Source organism: Cottoperca gobio, chromosome 1 (assembly GCF_900634415.1).
Source record: "Cottoperca gobio chromosome 1, fCotGob3.1, whole genome shotgun sequence".
NCBI classification, from domain to species: Eukaryota; Metazoa; Chordata; class Actinopteri; order Perciformes; family Bovichtidae; genus Cottoperca; species Cottoperca gobio.
Window position 1 is genome coordinate 24,903,259 of NC_041355.1, and position 24,886 is coordinate 24,928,144.

Below are 24,886 nucleotides of genomic sequence, written 5' to 3' on the forward strand. Positions count from 1 at the left end.
GTTCTAGAAGTGGATATTTAAAAGCACTTTAAAGTGTACCCGCCTTCTGAGCGTGCCATACATCCCAATGATGTAATTCATAGTGTACCATAACAGTAAAATAAAGTCATCTAACTTGGGTCAGGGCATCTAAAACATACATTATTACTATAAGTCATTAGAATAAAGGCTATGAATACCATTTAAAAATGTCAGTCTAACACACTCCACTTAAACCCAGTCTTAACAGACAGCATTCAAAGGGCCCAACCTATTTTACAGACCAAGTTCAGTTCACTGGTTCACAGTTCACATGAGCAGATGGTACATTACCAACACAAAGTGTGTATCACACCAACTGGAGGTGTGGGTGGTGTGAGAAGTGGACATTTAGAAGGCAGGTGGGTCTAGTAAAAGATGCTACTGAGTTTCTTTTAAAAATCTGTCTTTTGAGTCCCGCATCTTTATAAAAGTGCTAAAGATGGTAAAACACTGTGTTTCCCCTTCAGACACAAACTTGTGGCTTCACCAGTGTGCTGACTGTGAACTACTGTAAAAGTACATTTACAGTAACCAAATGGCCCTAAACTGTTCAAACATGGCCGGAAAACTGTTTTATCTCAGTTCACTTTCAAAGTTTTAATCCCCGGGTGTGTGTGTGGCTTTCGATGAGCGGAAACAAAAGGCGCGTTAGTAATGGTCAGCACTCAGAACGAGGAGCCAAAGCCAGATCTCTTTCAGTGTATTTCCTAATGGATTGTAGTCATCTGCTCTGGTTTAACCTGAGCTTTTTCGGCTGAGCCTCTGGATCTGAGAGGTCAAGGACAGAGAGATACACAAACACTGCTTTCATATTATAAACTAGCCGTCTATTGTTTTACACACACAAGGCAATACTGATATTTACTGATATTTACTGGCTTTTCTGAAATGGTTCTAATCCATCTGTTAAGTTTTATAATGAGAGTTGGATTGATACACCATTGAAACATACTTTTCTTTAATGTCATGTCGGCCCAGCACATCTGAATTGAGCTGAATTGCAATAGAAACTGGACGAGAGAGGAAGAGAAACAGTGAGAGAGAGCAGTGAACGTTTTCCAGGGGGGAGGATTAGGAAGGAGTGTTTTCAAATTAGCCAGAGAAAAGAGCCAATGAAGGCAGGTGTCACAGGGGTCAAGTGTGTGTGTGTGTGTGTGTGTGTGTGTGTGTGTGTGTGTGTGTGTGTGTGTGTGTGTGTGTGTGTGTGTGTGTGTGTGTGTGTGTGTGTAAGGGGGGATAAGAGCTAAGCAGTGACATGCAGGCATTTGATCACAGTAGACCCTTAATTGGGATGATGAGTTTTTCCTGTAGCGCTTGTCTTCCACCTTTAAAGCCCTGGCAGTGAGGAACTAAGTAACTACTGATACCAACTTTGGAGATAATGCAGTAGTAGGAATGAGGCTTCCAAACAACTGTTTAATCCTTCAATTGCTTTTTTCATGCTCAAAATGTCAAAATCTTAAAGCCATATCTAGCCTTTTCCTTAGCCTTTCTTTTTTATTGGATTAATTATACAACGAAACACAGATATTGAGAAGTGTTGTATAACAGCATATGATGAATGCATAGTCATTTTATTGCAGACTAAATATTTTTTCTTACTATTTAAGGTTAATGATTAATGTCCCTGTTCCATTATTGGCTTTGTATATGTTTTAATGTAATGGGTTGAAGAAAGTTTTTATTCTTAGTTGCAAGCAGACAAAGCTAAAGGGGAATTCCACCAATTTACACGTATGTGTGTATGACTGCATATGTGGAGACTTTTGTGGCTCCAGAGGGAACTGCAGGAAATCTGATAGATTGCCTTACGCAATGTCATTTGAGTCAACGTTGAAAACAAATGTGAGGGTTTAGAGAGAGCTTACTGTCCTCTGCTAGTCTCTGCTGCAAGATAGTGGTCAAGTTGTATTGTGGGTAATGTAGGCATCAAGTAAAAAACTCTACATGGTGAGTCCACCAATATTGTAGGAGTGCAATGCTACCCCTGCAGTATTCGTTTAGGACTGGCTGTAGATTCCGGCCAACACTAAGTTTGATGTAGAGCTGCATAAAAAATCTTTGCTTCTAGGGTGTAACAATACAAATGAGCTGAGTGGGTTTATATGCTGTAAATGGCGGCCTACACAGTTTTATGATAGGGACTCAGTCTCAGCACTAGAATGTGCAGCCAGAAAACCAAAACAATGAGCTAAAAGATACTAAAGTAACTGGGATCATCTTGATAAACAATATTTTCCCCGTAACTGTGGGGTTCTGGATGCTCCCGTTTCTTTCCATAGTCCAAAGACACATGGCATAGGCTGATTGGTGTCTGTCATATAGACCTCAAGGATGTCCACGCTTCTTGCACAACTTCCCCAATCACAGTGGCTTAGATGTGATATGATATTACTCCACCAGAGTAAAATATCTCCTCAACTCATGACCAGCTGTCCATGTTATTTCATGATAGATGTTCATGGTTTCCATAGGCTGATTCCTAAGAAAACACAAATGTCACCATTGGGGCAACATTTCTACTTGTATAAGAACCTGTGCTGAATTCTTTACATTTTGGATGCTCTGTACCTTCAGGTAGAAATGTCAGCTTTGCATCAGAAACTAACAGCCTTCCGAAAGTGAAGTGTAATTATTATTAAATCTCTTGGGGTTGGTTGTGGGGCTTTACAGAGTAAAATAGTCAAATTTATATTTATTGCGGAATTAATGGGCTGGGTGTCTATGTGCAGTCCATAATCCTGAACAAATCATGTGAGCTTGACTCAAAACATATACGTAGGAGTTCTGGCTTTGAAGTACCCATGTTCACGTTCTGATAAGGGCTGAAGGTACTTGGTACCCAGTGAACCTCTCCAATGAATATGTTCAGTGCTATTTGTCTTCATAATGTTCCTAGAGGTTCCTACTTGTCTTGTACCTTTCCTCTATGTTTTCATTGGCTTTCCGTGTCTCAATTTCCTTTTGACCTGCGGGATCTACTCCAGAACATTTTTTGCTTCATTGCTTTGGGACTTACTGAGAGTAAGTCCTATCGACCTACCAATCTTGCACCAAATAGTATTTTGAAATAACAGTATTAGTTGGTATTATTGTACTTTAGGGAATATTCTGCCTGAAGAACCAGATGACAGTGGTTCTACCTCACATGGCAATACAGTGAATGCCAAAAAAAATAACAATGTACTTAAGTTCTAAAGAGGAACAAAAATCCTTACTACCACAGTTTTTCATTTGTTTTCATTGTCCACACAGGGTAAATGGAGCAATGTTAAAGTTTATGGTTATGGTTTAAGCAAATCAAATAACATGGTAAAGGTCAGGAAAAGACAGTGCTTGGAAAAACATTGTAAATCTCCGCAGTGACTTGAAGCAGAAGATAGAACACAAACCATGACCTTTGCTGTCCAATTGATGTATTTTGTACACTTAACCAGTCACCCCAACTCGCAACTTGTTGCCCTCGTAGTAAAAGGTCACTTTTGAACCTGCAATGGGATCAACTGTTGCCAGTTGATCATATTGGGATGTAATTTGTAGGAGACAGGATTAATTGTATTATCGTGTTTTAACCTGAATTAATTGATAATTTGGCAAGTTGGGGGCACAAACAAGCTATAAACACAAAACTGACATATTATCATCTTATAAACATGATATGGTAAACATGTTAGCAAACAGAGGACCACTGTACATATTCAGCAGACACAGAGCAGCATTAGTATTTATTTGGAGTTGTGTTTCTAGCTACCTGATAATTGTGAGTCCAATATTTTTTCTCTTTTGAATCTGTTTTGGTCTGTACCAACTCCATCACCTGAGGGAAATATCTTAGTTATATTTGAGTTGCTAAATGCTCCATTATGTTCACCAGTCAGTGAGTAAATCAGTTAATTTGTGTGCTCTTCTGTGCAGGACAGAAAGTGTTTAGTTGGTTATAAAAGCTGTGTTGAAACAGTTGCCTGCTGCAGGGAACAGGGTTGATGAGAGTGATGAGACTCAACCAAACAGTTAAGTTGCAGGTTGTAAAACCAAAACAATGAGCTGAAAGAGGATAAACCACACTATAGAACGGAGAGAACCTGTAGAGTTGGATTGTAGTAGGTTAGTTGTTATTACACTACATATCTGATTTATTGTTCATATGAAAATAGTGATTAACGTACCTTTAAGTTTCCTATACCCAATGTTACATACATTGGTATGTAACATTTAAATGTAATATAAAATTGTAATTTTTTGGAAGACAAGATTAGATATGGTTTGGTGTTTAGCAACTAGCTTACTTAGTGTTGACTTGGCTCACAATTGTCACTACCCTCAGTGTTTGCCAGGGCAGTTCAAGCATACGTTTCAAAGTTTATTTATACTATATTTTTCTGTTTCTGGGTCTGTATTTCAGGCATCAATTTACCTTTTGCGTCTTTGTTACGATCCTTTCTGTGGTCTAGGGGTGCACAGGGAGTAACATAAAAGGGAATGTAAATAAGAAAGGGTGACACCCTTTAAAGTGTAACAAGGTAACTTAATTTATTCAAAAACAGGTTTCAAACAAAAATATGTAACACAGAAGTAACTTCGTCTCAGAGGCCAAAATAATAAACAAAAAACCCACACTACCTGGAAACGAAAATTCACTAACCTGTCAAATGAAAATCACAATACTAAGCTCCCTACCTCAAAGTAGTGATGTGTCCTTTCGTGTCGAGGCTTCGAAGCGTGTGTCGAATAATCGTGGAAGATTTTTGTGAAGCGTGTATCGAGGCTTGTGTTGATGACGTATGTGATGATGTTTGAAGACGCGCGAACCTGTCGTACCACGTGGGTTTGGCGTGCGTTTCGAAATATAAGGGGGAGCGAACCGCAATTGAGTCCCCTCATAATCAACACTTTACATAACCACAAATTTGTGGGTTGTTGTTGTCGTAGTATGCATTGTTGCTGTTGAGTTGTTGGTATTGCGTTTGTATTGGATCATTATGGAGCCAGCCAACTAGTGAAACAATTGTTATGCACGCCAGCATCATCTTCCTTGTGAGCAAGTAAAGATACCAAATCTAAATCTGTTGAATGAATGTACATCCAACGTGTACATTACACATCCCTGGTGGCGTAGATCGTAGAGCAGGCGACCCACATTCAAATGCTTGCCACAGCGGCCCGGGGTTTGAAACAGACCTGCTGCGATTTGCTGCATGTCATACCCCTTCTCTCTGTCCAATCTTAAACTGCACTATCATTTAAGGCGTAAAAAGCCCACATTTTTTCCAGGCACTCTCTTCTCAATAACACGTAATAACATCAATCTTTATTTTTAAATAGAACATTATATTCAGTCTTATATATGTGCGTCAAAGAATTTTCAGGGCAAATATACTTTAAACCTCTCTGGGAACCATCACCTTATCGTGGTGGAGAGGTTTGTGTTTGTCTGGAGCCTAGTGCTCCTGGTAGGGTCTCCCAAAGCAAATTGGTCTCAGGCGAGGAGCCAGACTAAGAATGGTTCAAAAACGACTTCATGAAAAAAAGGGAAAGGAAAGGAGAGACCCTGCCCGGAGGAAGCCTGGGGCCCCCGTTTGGAGCCAGGCCCAGAGGGAGGGCCCGACAGCGAGCGCCTGGTGGCCGGGTTTGCCATGGAGCCCGGTCAGGCACAGCCCAAAGAAGCTACGTGGTGCCTCCCATCCATCCATCCTGTGGGCCCACCACTCATGGGAAAAACCGCTGGGGTCGGGTGCGCTGTCACACGGGTGGGAGTGATGGTCAAGGACCTCGACGGACCAGACCCGGGCAGCAGAGGCTGGCTCTGGGGACGTGGAACATCACCTCTCTGTGGGGGAAGGAGCCGGAACTAGTGCGGGAGGTGGATCGCTACCAGTTGGATCTGGTGGGGCTTACCTCTACGCACAGTCTTGGCTCTGGAACCGTACTCCTGGATAGGGGTTGGACTCTATTCTTCTCCGGAGTTGCCCAAGGTGTCAGGCGTCGGGCCGTGGTGGGGATACTCACTAGCCCCCGGCTGAGCGCCGTTACGTTGGGGTTTACCCCGGTGGACGAGAGGGTCACCTCCCTACGCCTTCGGGTTATGTGGGGGAAAACTCTGACTGTTGTTTGTGCCTATTCGGCCTTCTTGGAGACCCTGAATGGAGCCCTGCAGGGGGCTCCAGTAGGGGACTCCGTAATCTTGCTGGGAGACTTCAACGCATACGTGGGAAACGATGGAGACACCTGGAGAGGCGTGATTGGGAGGATCTAAACCCGAACGGTTGTTTGTTGTTGGATTTCTGTGCTAGTCATGGAATGGCCATAACAAACACCATGTTCGAACATAAGGATGCTCATAAGTGCACGTGGTACCAGAGCACCCTAGGCCAAAGGTCAATGATCGATTTTTTAATCGTATCATCTGATCTGAGGCCGCATGTTTTGGAAACTCGGGTGAAGAGAGGGGCGGAGCTGTCGACTGATCACCATCTGGTGGTGAGTTAGATCAAGGGGTGGGTGAAGACTCTGGACAGACCTGGTAAACCCAAACGGGTAGTGCGGGTGAACTTGGAACGTCTGGAGGAAGCCCCTGTCCTGGGGATCTTCAACTCACACCTCCGGCGGAGCTTTTCAGACATCCCTGTGGAGGTTGGGGGCATTGAACCTGAGTGGGCGATGTTCAAAACCTCTATTGCTGAAGCTGTGGTGATGAGCTGTGGTCTCAAGGTCTTAGGTGCCTCAAGGGGTGATGACCCTCGAACACCGTGGTGGACCCCGGTGGTCAGGGAAGCCGTCCGACTGAAGAGTCCTTCCGGGTTATGTTATCCGGGAGGACTCCGGAAACAGTTGCAGGGTACCGAAGGACTAGAAGGGCGGCAGCCTCTGCCGTGTCAGAGGCAAAGCAGCGGGTGTGGGAGAAGTTCGGAGAAGCTATAGAGAAGGACTTTCGGTCGGCACCAAGGTGCTTCTGGAAAACCATCCGGCACCTCAGGAGGGGGAAGCGAGGAACCATCCAAGCTGTGTACAGCAAGGGTGGGACCCTGCTGACTCTGACTGAGAAGGTTATCGGCCGGTGGAAGGAGCACTTTGAGGAACTCCGGAATCTGTCGTCAATTTCCCTGATGGAAGTCACTGAGGTAGTCAAACAACTCCACTAGTGGCAAAGCCGCAGGGGTTGATGAGATTCATCCAGAAATGCTGAATGCTTTGGGTGTTGAGGGGCTGTCTTGGTTGACACGCCTCGTCAACATTGCGTGGAAGTTTGGGACAGTGCCTAGGTTGTTGGCAGACCGGGGTGGTGATTCCCCTATTTAAAAAGGGGGACCAAAGAGTGTGTGCCAACTACAGGGGTATCACACTCAGCCTCCCTATTAAAGTCTACTCCAAGGTACTGGAAAGGAGGGTTCGGCCGGTAGTCGAACCTCTGATTGAAGAGGAACAATGCGGATTCCGTCCTGGTCGTGGAACATCGGACCAACTCTTCACTCTCACAAGGATCCTGTGATGAAAAGAGAGCTGAGCCAGAAGGCAAAGCTCTCAATATATCGGTCCATCTTCGTTCCTACCCTCACCTATGGTCATGAAGGCTGGGTCATGACAGAAAGAACGAGATCACGGGTACAAGTGGCCGAATTGGGTTTTCTCAGACGGGTGGCTGGCATCTCCCTTAGAGATAGGGTGAGAAGCTCAGCCATCCGTGAGAGACTCGGAGTAGAGCCGCTGCTCTTTTATGTTGAAAGGAGCCAGTTGAGTTGGTTCGAGCATCTAGTAAGGATGCCACCTGGGCGCCTCCCTAGGGAGGTGTTCCAGGAACGTCCAGCTGAAGACCCAGGACTCGGTGGAGAGATTATATCTCTTCACTGGCCTGAGAACGCCTCAGGATCCCCCAGTCGGAGCTGGAGGATGTGGCCCGGAGAAGGGAAGATTGGGGTTCCTTACTGGAGCTGCTGCCCCCGCGACCCGATCCCGGATAAGCGGTAGACAATGGATGGATGGAGATACTTTAAATCCACTACAGTCGTGCACTTCGCCGGTTTTATATTTATTGTCCACTTGATTTGTGCAGTAGAGCAAATGAAGCACCATGAAGCTTCGGCCCATGAGCAAACCAATTGCATGGAAAGCTTCAATGCTTCATGAAGCTTCATCTCACCATCACTACCTCAAAGTAAACAGGAGAAAAATGGGAGACAAAGGAAAAAGGCAGAGAACCTCAACTAGCTTCTTTAAATAACACTAAAGCTTGTAAACGATGAACCACACAGTCCTATAGCATGAGCCAGGCCGACAGCTCCTGTGGCAGCAAGGCAGGGAAATCAAAAGAGAGCGATCACCGGCTCCAGGAAGGTTGTATGGCTAAGGTTATATTTTCACAGTTCAATCAGATGGGGTGGGGGTGGGGGGAGCATATTCACAAGCCTGATGGCCTGCAGGTAGAAACCTTTCGTTAGTCTAGTAGTCCTGGATTTTAGACTCCTGTAAGTGCCTGCCTGATGGCAGGAGAGTGAAGAGTCTGTGCTGGGGGTGTGTACTGTCCCAGATAATGTTTTGTGCTCTCCTGGTGACCCTGTTGACGGTTGCGATGGTTAAAATCACCGGCTACAGTAAACACAGCGTCCGGGTGTGCGGTCTCGTGTTTGTCGATGATGTCATGCAGCAGCCCCAGTGCAGTCTTGGAGTCCGCTTGTGGCGGGATGTAAACAGCCAAAATGAACACTGCACTGAACTCCCTGGGAAGGTAGAATGGTCTGCATTTCACCATCAACAGTTCAATGTTAGCCGAACAGTGTCTTTCAACAACCTGTACATCCGAGCATCATCTGTTGTTCACGTAGACACAGACGCCGCCGCCTCTGGTCTTCCCCGAGGCCTCCGTACGGTCCCCAGGGTAGACGGAATGCGTTCCAAGCTGGATGGTAGGGTCTGGAATGCTGTCCGAAAGCCAGGTTTCCGTGATGATAAGAGCACAGCACTCTCTTATCTCACGTTGGGTTGTAATCCTGGTTCTCAGCTCATCCATCTTGTTTTCGAGCGAGCGGACATTAGCTAGCATCATGCTGGGTAGTCATGGTTGTGTAGCCCTAGCCTTTAGCCTAGCATGTAGCCCACCCCTCTTGGCACGCATTCGCCTAGACCGCTCTCCCCGTCGGCTGCGCTGCTCACCCACGCTCGGTGCTGTTGGGCCTTCCCGGCTTAAGTTTGCGGGGTCCCGACATAGTAAGAAGTCAAAGTCTGTTAAGCTATAGTGAGCTCATGGAAGTGCATCCCTGTCGTATCTCACTGTTGCGTGTGAAAACGTAGCATTATAAATACAAATTCAGCCACGAGGGGCGCCATCAGGATATCATCAAGTGAAATATTACTGTTATCTTTGAAAGTCAATGATGGTTTCTAGCAGGGCACCATTGCTCGCCAAAAGTTACAGCCTTTATTTAATCTGTGTATGACCCTTAACTCTGTAGACAGATGGATGTGGTGAAATACCCGTCACAATGCCAGCATGTCTTTCTCGCTCTCTGTGGGTTCGTTCATGTTGCTCCATCACTCTTACTTCATCATGATGAAGATTAGGAATAGAGCAATATCAATCTTCTTTCATTTTCTTTAGCCTTTATCATGACCCAGTCACCACATAATCTCTCATCTGAGTTTTTATTTATACTCGACCCAGCCGCTTCACCCGTGTTTCCCTCTCTTTCCCTTCCTGCCTGCCTTTACAGTATATCTCGCCCATATTTCACAACCCCCTGGAGTCTGCAGAAGAATGTGGTGTGTAATTAGCAATCATTTCGAAGGAATTTTCTGTGATTTCTCTGTGAGCTGTCCAGCTCAGTCTCACCGCTCCTTGTGAGTGTTAAGATGCGTGTCTATCGGCTCTAAATACCAAACATGTTAACTCTAAACATCACTCTTCAAAGAGGAGTAGGCACAGTGTGTATCTGTTGAGCATGTGCTAGCCATCCTTATAGTTGCTGGTTCAAAAGAAGATATTAAAGTATCAGGTGGCTATTTAAAAAAGCCTTTAAAAAGATAGAGGCGGATACTGACAGGTAATGGTTTGAGCATTTCTGATGAGATATGAACAATGTAAGAGAAAGAAATCAACAGCACGTGCTCCCAATGCGCTCCCAATGTGCAAATGGAGTTTACACTTTAAACAAGAAAATGCTGATGTTTGGTATCCAGGGTCACAGTTACAGGATGATCATCTGCACCAACCTTTCCTTCAACAAACCAATGTATACACAACATTGACATATCATCAACTTTTAAAGTTAATATGGTGAACATTGAACAAACTATCAAAGCGCACACCAGAGCTAGCGCTGGAATATTGAGCTTAATCCCAGATCAAATGTATGTAAAGGGGTCATCGGTGGTTGTAATGTTATGGTAAATGTATCCTTGTTTTTTTGTCTTAACTGTTGCAAATGGAGCTGCTGTGATGCAAGAAAAGAATCTGACTTGATCTGATAATAAAGAATCATTATCATCATCATCATCATATCTCGGGGCTTTGGCAGGACAAAACAAGCAGTTTAATGACATCATCTTGGATCATTAGACCGAATGGTTAATCAATCAATTTAATTTGAGAAAATAATCAGCAGATTATTTTGATAATGAAAATGGTTGGTTGCAGCCCAAGTACATAGTAGCAACCTGTAGTGATTTGGGGCTGCATTAATAAAACATGACTTTAGAAAAAGAGAACAGGAGATGCAGAAAGTAAATAGTTATGCAATAATCTTTGTATAAAAAACGAAATAATTAACAGGATTCATGTAATTGTATTTATTTGCTTATTTTCTGAGTAAAACCCCTAGCACTGACCCTTATATCCCTTTCAGCTCAAGTCTGCTTTGTACTGATGCTTCTCCACCCTCTCTTCCTCCTACGTACACACTCTTAATCATCTTTGATTACTTTTGATTATATTAATGGGGCTACTTGCAAGCTACCGTTAGTCACTGGAGTAAACTGAGAGTTGCTGAAGATTGCTAGTAGCTTCAATACTATAAATCCACACATGTGTATGTATGAGACATGGTCACATGGTCACTCCCTGCTGACATATTAAAGGTGCACGGTTATGATATGTCTATACAACACAGAACTGATGGTCGGGGCTATTTTATGGCAAGGACAGTATAAACTGTAAGCAAATCCAAAGGTCATGTGACTTGGAATCAAAGTTTCAAATTAACTCTCTTAGCCTAAATGGAATTCACTATTCTAATTTATAGACCTCCATCTGGAAGTAATGTGTTTCATGATAAATTGAATACCCTTCTTAAAGAGTGGGATACTAACAATAAATTAATCAGAATGATAAAGCAAAAAGTCATTTTGTCAACAGGTTATTGAAGTATAAAGAATAAAGAAATCTTAAAATCTGGTTACAGGACTGTCTGACCACAATAGGATTCAGAGTGTAAGAAAGCTCCTTAAAAGGAGATCTATCAATCTATCAGCCTACAAGAAGCCAAAACAATGAAATAAATCCTTTAGACAGTTTACCAATCTTGAAAATGCAATTAAAGAATTAAATTTGGATGCGCACCTTATACATACAAGTATGAATGATAACTGCAATTCTTTTATGGTTGAACTTCAAACAACTGCACACATTTTAATGAGGAAAGTGAAACTCAAACCAGCCCGAAGAGACTATCTACCGTGGTGAAATGAAAAAAATACGGTCTCTCATGAAACAAAGGAAAGCTCTCAAGAATAAGGCGGAACACAAAAGACGTTTATTTACCACACCGGGAAATAAGGTTACAATAGAACTAAATATAGAGGGAAATGTGTCCCATGATCCAAGTAAAGTGGCAATAGCATTCAATACTTATTTTATTGCTTCTTCAAATACTTTGACTGGATCAAATTATTCTGTCACTCCTCTAAATACTGATGCTCCCATTCTGACTTTAAGAGAAGTGACCAACTTCTCATTACATCATATGGAACATGGCTTTCCGACATTGGAAATTTGCGTGAGTTAACTTTTATTGTGATCAGAACAGTGCCGTTTGTGTAGAGGGCAATAAAAGTGTTCTCAGAGCATTCACAACGAGCCAGGTCTCTGTCAGAATGTAACAATGTTCTTTTTGTAATCTTAACATCTGTCATAGTACTGAAACACTGATCAAACCTAATCATCCTCCCTTCCCCTCCCTTCCCTGTCTCTTTCCCTTGTCCGTCTCTCTGAATTTATCCTCCCCTACCTGACCTCCCTCCATTTGTCTGCATTGGGAAACTATGTTGTAATAAAAACATCAGTGGGAAATGTTTTGTTTTATTTACAATAAATCTATCTGGACCTTTTATATAAAAGAGTACAACAAGGACTATATAGTCCTTGTTGTACTCTTTTATAACATTTGTATACACGTGCTTCCTAAAACAACCTTTAATACCTTCTGTCTGTCTCAGTCCTCTGGGACCAGTTTTAATGCAGGGCTTTTCCACTCTTAATGCTCTCTGAACTCAAATCACGTGAGCGCTCATTCAGAGTGTTTGGACATCTGAAGGTTAACCTGTTGCAGGCGGACCCTCCAAAGACTGACCCGCAGACCTCACCAGTTGACACACTGTGTTTGAGGCTGTGTGGGTCTGAATGGGAGGAGGTTGAATGGGAGTGTGAATGGGAGTGAATTGAAGGTGAAAAAGGGTCAATGGGGATAGAATGCATAATGAAGTGAGACTGTCACAGCTGAGAGGCCAACACACAGTTCTTCTACTAAAAACGGGCAGTTTAGGAATTTGTTTTACTAAAACATGACGTACTATCCAGCACTGGGGATCCCTTACATCTGGAGGTCATATATATTAACACAAATATATTTGTTATCTATTCTCCTTCATGGTGACCCTCACAGCTTGTCATAACATTTAAGAGTGATGCATGGGCCACACCTTTCACTTTATGAGTGGCCCACATGGAGCACAGCATAATATTAATGTGTAGTTTATGGCCTCTGAAACATGTGGGCAAAACCAACCACCACTATTACCACTATAACACAAACCTGCTGTCCTCAGTATGTAATATCTTACAGCAGCACGTGTGCTAAGTTCAACATGTTAGCCTCATGTGCACATGCACTGCTTTCCTTTGGAAAAGTCTGGCTGGCAGTCTGTAATAATGATGGGAAGAAACTCACATAACATAGTGTTGTTTTAAGGACGGCTTTACTCAATCACATTATTATTACCAATACTGTTATTATTACTATTATTATGAATACTATTATCATTATTACTGTTATTATTGTTATTATTATTACTACTATTAGCATTATTACTATTATTATTATTATTATTATTATTAATTCTATTATTACTACTATCATTATTATTACAATTATTATTATTATGAATATTATTATCATTATTACTATTATTATTATTATTATTATTATTAATACTATTATTATTATTATTATTACTATTATCATTATTACTATTATTATTATTATTAATAATAATATTATAATAATTATTATTAGGCAGTTTTTTTCTTTATGGAATTGTATTAATTGATTAACATTAATTAATTAATTAATTAAGATGTTCATACGTCTTTACTTTCACATGTGTGTTCAGGCACACGTGTGAGTCTATATGTGGATGAGTCACAGTCAGAGTCCTCTTAGTGCCAGAACTAACCAGATACCAGCAATTATCTTTAAATCAACTCCAGACACAACCCCAGCTGTTAATGTTGACCTGACCTGTATTTAACAGGTTCAGAGCTGCTGCTGCTGCTTGGCAGTATGGTTCAAGGCCTATCAAAGTCTGACACTGTGGGCCCCCCTCAGACAAAATCAATTTACTATTGATCAGAGGTGGTCAGGGACACATTAAGACCACATTATATACAAGTGCAAATGCGTTTTTCATCCACATTTCACAACAGTGAAAATTGGAAGCTCTACACCTCTTCTCTCTCCTCAAAGATACTTTCCTTGAAGTCCTTGAAATATGGGTTGAGTGCTGAAGCCATCTTGAGCATCCAGCTTTGATGTTAGCTTGCCGTTCAGATTAGTCCTTCTTTGTGTAATAATAATAATAATAATAATAATAATAATAATACAATTTATTTATAAGCGCACTTTTCATTTGCGTAAACAAAACTCAAAGTGCTCCGCCTGCATCCTGTCCGGTCTCCGCGCCGGCCTCCTGAGCGGCCCCGCCCGCAACCTGCCCGGCCTCCGTGCAGGTTTCCGTGCCGGCTCCTGAGCGGCTCCGCCCGCATCCTGCCCGGCTGTCTACCTGTCACTTCATTAGAGCAGACTGCTGAAACTCTGAGAGTATACCACTGCTGTCATATTCTGCTCACTATCTGCGGTCACCAAGGAAATACATGAGCAATACAAGGTGCTCCAATAGAAGCCTTCTCACTGCAGCCACTTTGTTTCCAGCACTGTCTGTTGTGACTGTGGTGACTTCGTGTTGAACTCCCCAGGCCTCTGCCTCAGTGACCGTCTTCAGCATGGTTAATGCTAATGACTGATTATGTGTGCAGTAACACTGAGGTAATTGTGATGGCTTACAGTGGTCCAACGACCCCAGTCAGGGCAATATATTCTATTCTGTTGCTCTTTTGTCTGTCGTGAAGCTGTTGGATTTCGGACACAATTGTATTACTCTTGATGGCGGATTATAAATTATGTCAGATGATACAATCTGTAAAACCTCTGTTAGCCCCCTGTGGTCTACCACCGACATTTGCCTCCTATCAACAGTTCCATCAGAATGATCTGTAAATGCACATTTTTCTATTCACTGGGCCAAGCAACGTTTTGTATTAACATTGTCAACAGCTTTTGTAGGATGGAGGTAATAGAATATTTAAATTATGTCACAAAATGCAGTAATGCACTTTGTCTCCGTGCGTGAGGATTCCAAATTAAAAATGATATTTTGAGGTGAAATAAGGTTTCCATTTACAGACATGCATGTGATGATAAGTATTTCTACCGGCAGGAAATGGTTTGCATTTGTTGATATTTGTCAATTCATCAATTAATCAAATGTTATTTATATACGAAAAAACATTCTGTTGTGGCTGCTACACAGGTTAGATCCCCAGCGCTTCATCAGCCCGCTGTGACTCCTGCCACAGGCGATTGTCCTGGCTGAATTCGAGTTGCTGCGGCCGCAGACGGAAGGTCTGTCTCCAGAGTTGCCAAGTACTGACCGCTCTCCTCCCGGCTGGGTAGTCCCCTGGCCGCAGATGAGGACGAGATGAAGATGGGGGTTGTGTTTAGTCCAATAAATATCAAAGTGTACACGGACCGTAGAGCCCCCGGTTAGTGGCACAAACACACAGATGGCTAACGTAAACTATAGGCAGCGGTGAAAGTGAAGCAAACATTTTCATCAAGTATTGATAACAGTTTAGTATTTCACAATAAGAGTTATTTTTTATTGGATGAACATGGGCCCGAATGCAAGAAAATGAACTAAATAGGTTTAATTTCTATTCAAAAAAGCAAAACGTGCAGAGGGCAAGTAATGTAATCGGTGTATGGACTACAAACCGAGCCTAATTGAATCTAATCTAATTTCATTTTATTATATCTAATCTAATAACCGTTTTACTAACTTCTCTGTAGTTTTCCATTGTTTCTCAGTGTTTCTCAAACTGCACCTTGCTCTCTGAGAAATTATACAAATTAAAAACTTTTTCTTTCTGTAAGGAGTTGCAGATGTTCTCTGGCTCTGTGCGTGTGTGTGCGTGTGTGTGTGCCCGCCTATGAACAGCTGATTTAACACTCAGTAGACACTGGGTATCTACTGTAAAGCCATACGTCTTTACTTTCATGTGTGTGTTCAGGCACACGTGTGAACACTTGTGAGTCTATATGTGGATGAGTCACAGTCAGAGTCCTCTTAGTGCCAGAACTAACCAGATACCAGCAATTATCTTTAAATCAACTCCAGACACAACCACAGCTGTTAATGTTGACCTGCCACCTGACCTGTATTTAACAGGTTCAGAGCTGCTGCTGCTGCTGCTTGGCAGTATGGTTCAAGGCCTATCAAAGTCTGACACTTGGGCCCCCCTCAGACAAAATCAATGTACTATTGATCGGAGGTGGTCAGGGTCACATTGAGACCACATTATATACAAGTACAAATGCGTTTTTCACCCACATTTTGCTTATGCTTCGACCGGGCAGGGGAGGGTGTGGGGAGGGCTCAACCTGGGCACACTCTCAGTGCTGCTGCGGCAGTGTCCAGAGAGATCTCCCGCTGCTGTCTGCGCTCTGTCTGCCCTCATCCCTCTGTGTGTGCGAGTGTAAATGTACCTCAAGTCACGTTTGCAGGCCCTCTCCACCTACGCACCACGTCTCCGTCAGTATCTCAGTGTTTGGCCACAGGCAACAAGCGTGGATGAGATAGACACATTTTTGCAGGTTGTTGCAAGTCAACTTACAGTTCAATTTCAGTCTTAATGAATAGTAATTGGACTGCATTTATATAGCGCTTCGTGACCACCCAAAGCACAAGTCAGCATTAACATACATTCATACGCTCATCCAGAGCAATAACATTCACACACACTCACACACCGTTGGCTAGGCCATCAGGAACAATTTTGGGTTCATCATCTTTTCCATGGGCACCGCAGGGGCCAGGGATCAACCACCAAACTCCCGTGAAAAGAAGTGAAAAGAAAGTCTGTTTTTCATCTTATATGGCAAAGATCCTTATATCTATATATAATATTATATCACGGTAACAGTATATCACAATACAGTAATTGTACAGTAATTAAAAAATGGTTAAAAATAACCATACTGCTCTTTATCACATTTAATTATTTAATTATTTCAATCATTTTAAGTGTTACAGGTTACCAATTACAAGTAAATACAAGCCTACAGAAAGAATAAAACATTTATTTTGGTGTTGATAATATTTATTGTAAACATTTTATTTACATTCGTCTGCAGGGTATTTTATTTTGAAAAATGACCACTTCCATCCGCATCATTTCCTGCACTTGTCTCAGTCGCAGTTTTTTTCATGCACCTATATTTTGTTATTCCTGCCCCCCCTGGTCCGTAGAAAAATGGTCTTGCATGAAACTGGTCCGTGTGCAAAAAGGTTGGAAACTGCTACTTTAGAGTATACCAAAAGAAAAATAGATATTTCCTGCAGGTTTTTACTCATCTTTCATTTAAAAAAGCTGAAAAAATACTGTGTAAATGGCTGGTAGTCATACAACCAGAGTTCTTACTAATCCTGATTTTACATTGTCACTCTTCCCCTCTGTGTCTGCCCAAATCAGGTTCCCTTGCGAGGCAGCTGGATATGTGAGAATCACTAGATGGCGAGAGAATAGCCCGTTGGATTTTGATGTTAGTGATGTATAAGATGACATTTTAGCCTCTTGGTGGTGCTATAGGAAAGGATAGATCAATGATCATCAAAAACATCATGTTTTATCCACTGGCGACCAAGCTTATCCACACAAGCAACCCAGCCATTAGCTTTCTTCTTATGTGAGAGATGAGGCTCCATGATCACTTTAGACTGATGGCTGGTGTCCATGTGAGCCACTAACTGTTTACTGTTGTAAGACATTTAAAGTCTGAAGCTGTTTCGTGCTGTAAACATTTCATGCAGCACAGAATGACATCAGTGCTTGTTGTTGTTCGAGATAGCATGCTGCGGTTACACATTGGCAGTACCGGTGTAAACTCTGTGTGTGTGTGTGTGTGTGTGTGTGTGTGTGTGTGTGTGTGTGTGTGTGTGTCTGTGTCTGTGTGTGTGTGTGTGTCAGTCAGGGTAGACACATGATCAAACACTTGATTGTTAAACAAACACACAGCCATGATGAATTTTTAACTCTAACACACACACACAAAGGGAAGGAAAACACAAACTACTGACTCTTGGTGAGACCACCAAGCTAGTTGTTTGTTTAGCAAAGAAAACTGTTACTGACTTACTGACACACACACACACACACACACACACACACACACACACACACACACACACACACACACACACACACACACACACACACACACACACACACATATTTAGTTGTAACTGTATCTGTCAGAACATAAAAAATTCAAAAAGTTTTAAAATGTTCTGTGTCACTTGGACATGAACATAAGAAGTTGTGAAGTGGTGGCTTAGAAGGTTATTTAAGAAAATGGGGGTGGGGGAACTACAGTAGTGAAGATGTTTAAGATCCAGATGAGGACATGCAGAGATTCAGGAAGACAAGCTATAATCATGTAATCGGTTTATGAAGTTAAAGTGAACTTGTTAGTAAACAGTTACTGAGCAATATTAGCATTCATCTAGAGTTGTGATCACACCTGATACATATCATTCCAGTACTCACTCTTTACCAGCGATGCTGGTATTGATTTCACTTTTTGAGTCTGTGCGTCTATGTGTCTATCTTTCTGTATGTTGTAATCACGATGGTGTCACAACCGTGCAAGAGGCAGCCATGTAACTGAACAGAGGTATAGTTGGGATCAAAATGAAGATGGCTGTGGTCTTAGCAAGGGGGTGCCATGCTATTGTTCCGATGGCCCATTTTTTTCCAAAACCCCAATACAGTGAAAGCATGACCCGCCCTACTCTGCCTCTGATTGGCCATGATATTCTTACCCTCACCCTAACCAGTCTCACTTCTCATGCCTAAACCTAACCAACAAATGCAACGAGTACTAGCCAATCAGAGGCAGAGTCATGCCTTTGCTGTCACTCTGCATATTAATTAGCCACATGTGCTTCTATTTGCAACAGGAAGAGTGTATGTTTTTGGAGCAATAGTTCATAGGCCCCTCAACAGCCCTGCCTCGATTTGGTGTTGCCTCGTAACAAGGGTCTCTAAGTAGGGTTCAACCGGTGTGAACTTTTTTCAAACAGGTTTGATATTAGGCTAAACACTGCACGGGCCGGTACACCCACTAGGTGTCGAACACATAAACTTTCGACTAAACAAACACAGGTACGGTGATTCATCTCCTACCTCTACTGAAAAAGGTTCTCCTTCATGTTGCCGACTTTGGCTCGGCAGTAAATTGTCAACGTCCTGACAGGCACTTGTGGTCTCTGTTAGTCCGTTTATAATAATATTTTAATCACATTGTCATATTGCTTATTCAATCCAAGTTGGATTTAGTGTGGGTTCAAATATGCCAGAACGTGTCATAATGACAAATACAGGTTTAGCAGTGTGCATAAAATCAAACCGGTTTGGGCTTGTACAGCAGAACGGAACCCAACCCAACTCTAGACTCTAGTTTAGTTCTGTTTTTGGTCTCCACCAACTTCTGAGAGAAATCTTTGTTTGTGGGTATGTTAATTGTTACGTGACCTCTTTCAAGTTGCTTATGGTCATTTGATCACTTTTTGATATTTGATAAATATAAATGAGTGTCTCTGTAACATCTTGATTTGACCAGCAGTTATAGTGCCCCCCCCCTGTTGGTAAATGGTGAATGGACCACATTTATATAGCGCTTTTCCAATTTTTGTGATCACTCAAAGCGCTTTACAACACAAGTCAGAATTCACCCATTGCTCACTGTCTCCATGTTAAACACATTCCAAAATATTAATATAAAATGTAAACCTCTATGTAAACATTCCCTGTTACTCCAATAACAATTAGAACTAGACCATCTTGCCAAGAGATGACACCAGCTGTGACGCAAAATTGAGCACCACGCCTATCTTCGAAGTCTACCTTCATTCTGATCTCAACTACACATCTGTTCTCCAATTTCCCCTGGGAACAATACATTATTTCTGATTCTGATAAAGTTTTGTGACTGCATCTTACACAGTTGCAACGGTATTGCGTTGACCAAATGTGTCCACAAGCCGACAGACAGACAAACAGACAGACAGACAGAGAGACAGACAGTAATATGAACACCTGGCAAAGTACTCCTCCTCGGTGGCATTGATGCCATGATGATACTCACACAGGCTCACAAGGTGAAAACAACACCAGTGCTGGTAATGAGGGAAAGTGTAAGAAGCTAAAAGGAAACAAACAGCAAATCATATCTTAAATCTTATATTTTAGTTATTGTTTTTTCTATTATTTGAAAATGAATTATCAGTTAGTATCGTACCATGGCGCAAGTTACCCTGTGTCCTTTGGACAAGCTAGTGTATAATTAAGCAATAGCTCACGACAGGCCGTGGTATATGGTCATTATATCACAGTCAAGGGGTGTGGTTCGGCCCGACGCGAAGCCTTAACTGTGATATAATGACCATATATCACGTTCTGAAGTGAGCTATTGCTTTTCTAAAACAGTTACCAAGTGTGGCAATATGAAAGAAAAATACACACTCCAATTTAAATAGTTTTTATTATTAAATTATGATGTTCAAAATAAAATAGTCCCTCCGTTGCCTTCTGCACAAAACATAGTGCAAGGTGGTTGCTATGTAACACCACTAACAGCTAGCGAACATATTAGACAGACAACGTTGAACTTTTAGGGGCTTTTTTCTCTGGAGATAGGCACTGATCAATCCACTCCTCCATAGTAAAGCTTTGTAAGTTTGTTTCTTAACGGATGTAATTTAACAGCTGTAATGGTTGTAGCTTTTTCTCAGACGTGGAGGGATACTGACTTGTTGTGAAAAGTAACTACAATTCTACCCGTGATATACGATCATTATACCACGGCTACGAACCAATCAGATTGCTTGATTTGACATGTCCGTTTTATAATGTAATATAATATAATATAGTGTAGTATAGTATAGTATAGTATAATATTATGGCTCATAGGAACTAAGGTTAAAGACATGACACCAGTGGACAGAATCATAGAGCTTCATATAAAACATTACATATATTTTATTACAGTGTCCATGATGGTTAATATAATGTCTAAACAGGCATGTTGGATTTCCTTTCTTTGATGTACTGTGTATTGGATATCCGACAGGTATTTTCCACATCTGCTTTGTCTGAGTGTTTTACCATCTGTGTTCAGAGTTCCCACCTTGCAATGTTTTGCTGGCTCTGCTTCCTCTTCAGAAAAGTCTGTTAGTTGGTTGTTACCAGCTGCGTTAGTGAAGCTGGTGTTGTTTTCAGCTGGTGTTGTTTTCAGCTTATGAGTCTGTGTGTGTGTGTGTCATCAAGGCAAAAAGTGCTCCTGTAAACACCTACTGTAGCTACCACAGAGGAGGTTTGAGTACTTTGACAGGTGTTTGTATATATATGTGTCTATCTGTCTGTCTTTTTTTTCACCATTGTTCTGAAACAAAAGAAAGCAACATTTTCAACCTTTGTTATAATAGTTAATGTGTGTGTGATGTTTCGTGTGTGTGTGTGTGTGTGTGTGTGTGTGTGTGTGTGTGTGTGTGTGTGTGTTTGTGCTGGCAAGAATGATGTGAGTACAATTCTGAAGAGATTTTTCTTGAAATTCCTATTTGATTTGTCAAAATGAATTGTCAGGCAAAGTAATTTGGAGTATAATCACATCATAGATTTATCCTACAGGGCTTTATAGAATTCATATGGTATCAATCGTGTTATGTTTGAATTGAAGCTCTTACCTTGAGACAAATATTTGCCATGTAGTGTCAATTATGTATGAAGTTATGTAAGAATATGATCCAAATGAGATCTTTTGAGATCTTGGTGGTGCCCTGTTAAACACACAAAGGACTGCCATCTGGATATGTATAATCTAGTTGAATGTTGGTTACATTCAAGCCAAGATGGTCTGAGTGCAATCCCAGACACGAAGAGAGAGAGAGGGAGAGAAGGAGAGAGAGAGGGAGAGAAGGATAGAGTGAGGGAGAGAGACAGGCAGTACTGAGAAACAAAAAACTTAATTCTCTAAAGGCAGCTTTAGTTATTTTCTTAAAGGCCCAGACACACCAAACAGTGATTTTGTGTTAAGTGGCGACAGAGCCGACTGTTGCGTCGCATTACGTCGCTTCTTGGCCAAAAAGTTGCATTTGAACACACAGCAAAGACTACAGCCAACGGCAAACTAGCACTTATGTTCTGCTCCTGCGTGAGAGGAAATAACTCTCCATCCCACATAACTCCACTGGCGGTGGTAGTCTGTATTCATCATTAGAAAAGGTAAACTAGAAGACATATGACATACATGTATGTAAGCAAATATACAAGCTGTTGTTAAGATACACATATTAAAAGAAAGCAGCGTTTGACAACCATTTCCAATTTCTCAGCACTTAGCTTCCACGTGGCCTTGTCGTTAAAAATCTGTGTTTATGAATAATTATATGAGATGAAGATGAAAATGGAAAAGAGACTGTGTGCCATCTTGCCTTTAGTCGTTTGTTTTGTTTTCCCCACTTCCTTCTCTCTTGTTGTGCACTGACTTAAACTGAACAGCCAATCAGAGGGGTTTATTTTGCCAGCAAATCAGCAGAGCCTGTCGACAAAGCCAAAAAAACAGTGCGGGACACACCGCAAAAACAAGGGCGACAGATGCTCACGACAGCCAGACACTGAACGACGGCCGATTAAGCCTTGGTGTGCAGGTCCTTTAGAGGCGTTTAAGAGTCAACAAGGACAGGTTTAGCAAGGCGGTGAGAGATGCTAAACAACGTACTCGGAGAAACTCCAGCAACAGTTCTCAGCTAATGACTCTGCCTTCTGTCTGGAGGGGCCTCAGACAGATCACCTACTACAAGCCTAAAATCCCTGACTCAATTAACTATCTATTAGAATCTACGCCAGGATCCTGTTTGCGCACTTCAGCTCCACCTTTAATACCGGCTCTGCTATAGGAGATGCTCTCTCAGCTGTACCAGCCCGACTCCACCTGCAGGTGGATTAGATACTTCCTGTCTGACAGGAAGTGAAGCTGGGGAAACATGTGTCAGACTCCCGGACCATCAACATTGGTTCCTCTCAAGGCTGCTTTATTTCCGCTTTGCTCTTCTTCCTATACACCAACAGTGGACAACAGCAGCCTCATTGGACTCATCTCTGGTGCGGATGAATCTGTCTACAGGTGGGAGATTGACCATCTGGTGACTTTGTGCGGTCAAAACAACTGACAGCTCAATGTTCTAAAAACAGTTGAGATGGTTGTGGTTGTGGATCACCCAGTGTCACTCAGTCGACGCTGTGGAGTCCTTCCTGGGCCCCATCATCACCCAGGACCTCAAGTAGGAGCAGAACATCTGCTCCCTCATCAAAAAAGCAAAGAGAAGGTGATTGGCTTCAATCTTCCGTCCCTCCAGGATCTGTACACAAACTGTTTGAATCACTCCCCTCTGGCAGCAGGCGCACTTTCACGCCACAAAAACAGTTTCTTTCCCTCAGCTACTGGCCTCATCAACAAAGCCTGGGACCCCACTGACACGGACTCTTATCTGACACTGTTACACTAATGTATGCATCACATTAACGCACATCTTCTTGATAACATATATCTGTACCCTACACATTCTTCCTCATACTCTGTACTGTGAACCATTGCAAATTCCTCTGCACAATACTACCACTTTAAAACAGCACAGCTTTTCCACTTTTAAATATACTGTACATATTTTCACAGCAATTTGTCATTATTATCTTCTTATATTTTTTGTATATTTATTTTTCTTGTACACATTATTTTTGCACTATTGCACACAAAAGCAAATTCCTTGTATGTTGCTTACTAATCATATTAGTCATATCAAAGTGCCACAAGCAGCAAACTTTTGCCATCTTACCACAGGTTTAGCTAAGACTACTCAGTATTTATTCGCTATATTTATTAGCCATGCTAGCAGCATGTACAATTTAAATACTGTGAAATACCTGCCAGTGAGAGGCTTCATCAGCATTGTGTGAACTTGTTTAGAAAATACTTGAATGTAACATATGTTAAACATATGTTGCATGTCACTTTTCATATAAACATATTATGTTTATATGAAAAGTACCTTACTCCAGTATTAATATTACTGAAGGCCATATTATTAAAGGGACAACAAGAAGCAACACCTACACAGTGATTCATTTCTCAAAGAATTTGAATAAACTTACTTTTTGTTTAATACTCTTCGACTTATAACTCCCAACTTCCATGCAGCCAGTGGCTTTAGTTCATTTCAGAGTGGAATAACAATCAGCTTACAACATACACTTTATTTTTTGCTATGCTATTGCTACATTAACACAACTAGTTTCTATGATGTTGTGCGCATGGATCAGCATTGCATTTGTCTGCCATAAGCTCTCTTATAAATTGAAATTTGTATCCATTTTTAAACCACATTTTTATGCTGCACTGTTTAGATCCGAGTGGTTTTACCGATATAATTTAAAGTTTTAGCCATCGGCCACTCGTATTGCTCACCAAAGGACCAATTTTGAACGGCAACAGACCACAGACCAACTGTTCACACATCACACAAGAAATTCAATGTGCTTTACATTTAAAAGAAAATAGGAAAAAAAGAAAGAAGCATAAAACATATTTTTACATAGACCCAATACCCACATACACACTTAAATACACATACACACATACACACACATACATACATACATACATACATACATACATACATACATACACACACACTACTTTAAAAGTTCTCACCCCTTCACCACAGTCCCGCCCCGAGAGGGTTGAGGGCGACCTCCAGCAGCTCGAGGCATTGCTGGCCGTCGTAGCTTTGGAGGTCAGTCGGCATCAGCTCATGAGTAGAAATTAGCAATGTTAGCCACCCAGGTCCAGCAGCTAGCAGCAGCCCTGTCCGAGCCGGCAGTTCCAGCCCCTTCGCAATGCTCTATCACCTGCACTATCTCCTTTGATTTGCCAAGGAGGAGGGAGTGAGGGGTTGACAGATCACAGCTCATCGACACGGCTACGGATTTCTG

The 24,886-nt window shown here is 41.9% G+C and overlaps 1 protein-coding gene across 2 annotated transcripts in view; it reads left to right on the plus strand.

Moving 5' to 3' along the window:
• Positions 1 to 24,886, plus strand: part of LOC115010871 (vascular endothelial growth factor C-like) — a 36,465-nt gene that overhangs the window by 566 nt on the left and 11,013 nt on the right. The gene's annotated exons all lie outside the window — the stretch shown is intronic.